The following is a 2650-nucleotide window of genomic DNA, read 5'->3' as shown; positions in this document are numbered from 1 at the left end:
GCAGTGGAGGAAATGCCCTGCTGGTGGGCGTCTATGTTGACGACTTGGTGATCACCGGCACCAAAGATGCAGAGGTAGCGGCATTCAAGGAAGACATGAAGGCCACCTTCCAGATGAGTGATCTGGGGCTCCTCTCCTTCTATTTAGGGATTGAGGTGCACCAGGATCACTCCGGGATCGCGCTTCGACAGTCCGCCTACGCCAAGCGCATCGTTGAGCTAGCTGGGCTCACCGGCTGCCATCCAGCTCTCACTCCGATGGAGGAGAGGCTGAAACTGAGCCGCGACAGCACAACGGAGGAAGTGGATGCTACGCAGTACCGATGCCTTGTGGGGAGCCTTCGCTACCTCACCCACACACGGCCGGACCTAGCATTCTCCGTCGGCTATGTCAGTCGGTTCATGGAGCGACCGACGTCGGAACACCAGCAGGCAGTGAAGAGGATCATCCGCTACATAGCAGGGACCCTCTACCACGGCCTCCACTACCCTAGGTGTCCGGGGGCAGCACACTTCGTCGGGTACAGCGACAGCGACCATGCCGGCGACATCGACACCAGCAAGAGCACGAGCGGGATCCTTCTCTTCCTCGGCAAGTGTCTCGTGAGCTGGCAATCAGTCAAGCAGCAGGTGGTGGCCCTGTCCAGCTGTGAGGCTGAGTACATAGCGGCCTCCACCGCCTGCACTCAGGCGCTTTGGCTCGCTCGACTGCTTGGTGATCTTCTCGTTCAAGACACCAGAACGGTGCAGCTCCTGGTGGACAGCAAGTCCGCCCTGGCCCTGGCAAAGAACCCCGTGTTCCACGAACGGAGCAAGCACATCCGGCTGAGGTATCACTTCATCCGCAGTTGTGTGGAAGAAGGGAGCATCGAGGCGAGCTACATCAACACCAAGGATCAGCTCGCAGACCTGCTCACCAAGCCTCTTGGGAGGGTCAAGTTCCTCGAGCTTTGCTCCAGGATCGGGATGATTCAACACTCCCACAAGACGACGTACAAGACTTAGGGGGAGAATGTTGGATAAGTCTGTGTACTAGGGTCTTTGTGGGGCTGCAGCACATGGTCCTTGTGGCAGTTAGGATAGAGTTCCTGACCATCAAGGACTGGCAGTTAGGATAGCATCTTAGACTAGCATCTTAGATTGGCATCTTAGTAGCATCTCAGCATATGCTTGGCTGGCTAGCAGCCTATAAGTATGTATCCCCAACCCCTCAGATTGGCATGGCATTGTGTGAGAAATAAACCAACGAAAATTGTTCCAACTCTCCTAGTGTCATCCACAACTATCAATGCTCAGGTTCAAAGGTCCAACAGTAATCAGACATGCATATGCATAAACTCCGTCCTACAGAAGTAATGAGAGACACGGTTCAGCCGAGATAAAAAAAAATGTCCACATACTCCCAGGTTATCCTGCAGAACAACTTTAATTAGCTCAGGCACATACAAAGATCTTTGCGGGCAGCTAAAATGATACAATAGCAACGACATCAGTTGGAACCTATAATCCAAATATGCCGCATCCACCCGTCTGATCTAACATAGGACTCGTATAAACCCTGAATCACCGCTTCTGGCAACTATCAGCATCCAATTGCAAATACAGAAAAACAGTAAACACAAGAAGCAAGGAACGGAGCTGGGCTCACCACAACCACGGAGGTGTGGTGCAGCAGGTTGCCTCTGGCGGCGGTGACCGCGAACGCGCCGACGGATGAGGCTGGGGGCCGCACGAGGGGAGCACCGGAAGACATCCGTGGCATTGCAGACAGACGAGACCGCCGCCCGCCAGCGACGGCCGGGCAATCGAAGGAGAGGAGCAGCGGCCTGGCGGCCATGGTGCTAGTCCCCTCTTCTCTCTCCCTCGAACCGCACTCGCGTCGGGTTCGCTCGCGGCTGGAAACTGGTGAGGGGAGGGAAGGCCGAGGGTGCGGAGGAACCTGTGGCTCGGCCTGCCCTGCTTGAAGAGATGAAACCTTTTTTTTTTGTGGGGGGAGGGGGGCGTTAACCTATGGACGTCATAACTGTCGAAACGACTCCTTGGCGATCCATCGCGGCGGCGATCGATTCCGACCGCGCGTGGAGCACGTTCTGTTCTCTTCACCTTTCCTGCTAGTTTCCTTTTTGGAAAACCCACTCGACCACTCAACCGCATCTTATCCTATCCCCTGCGCCTCGCCTCCCTACTCTGCCCTGCCGCTTCCCCTCCTCGCCGGCGGCTCCTCCCTCGCGGCAGCGACCAATACGGCGAGACGACGCGGCCGCACGAGCGGCGGCGAGGTCAGCGGTGAATACGGCGAGGCGCCGCGTCCGCACGGGCGGCAGGGGCCAATACGGCAAGGCGGAGCGGCCGCACAGCCGCCGCGATGTCCAGGGGCGGAAGCGGCCAATACAGCGAGGTGGTGTCTGTCTGGCGGCCGTACGTCCTCCTGTTTGGGCTTGACCTCCCGCTGTGCGTCCCCACCGGCATCACCAAGCTTCCCAGCCGCGTCCGCGTCGGCTCCGAGGATGTCCCGGTACCCCCCCTCCCCCTCCCCCAATCCCTCTTCCTTCCGATGAGTTCATAGCTGATGGCGGCCACGTTCTCTGTGCTCACGAACACCCAGTTTTAACAGGGGAGCAGCACATGGATGTCGATTTTTTGGCACCTCT

This window comes from Triticum dicoccoides, chromosome 3A (assembly GCF_002162155.2).
Source record: "Triticum dicoccoides isolate Atlit2015 ecotype Zavitan chromosome 3A, WEW_v2.0, whole genome shotgun sequence".
NCBI classification, from domain to species: domain Eukaryota; kingdom Viridiplantae; phylum Streptophyta; class Magnoliopsida; order Poales; family Poaceae; genus Triticum; species Triticum dicoccoides.
This window is presented reverse-complemented; position numbering follows the sequence as displayed.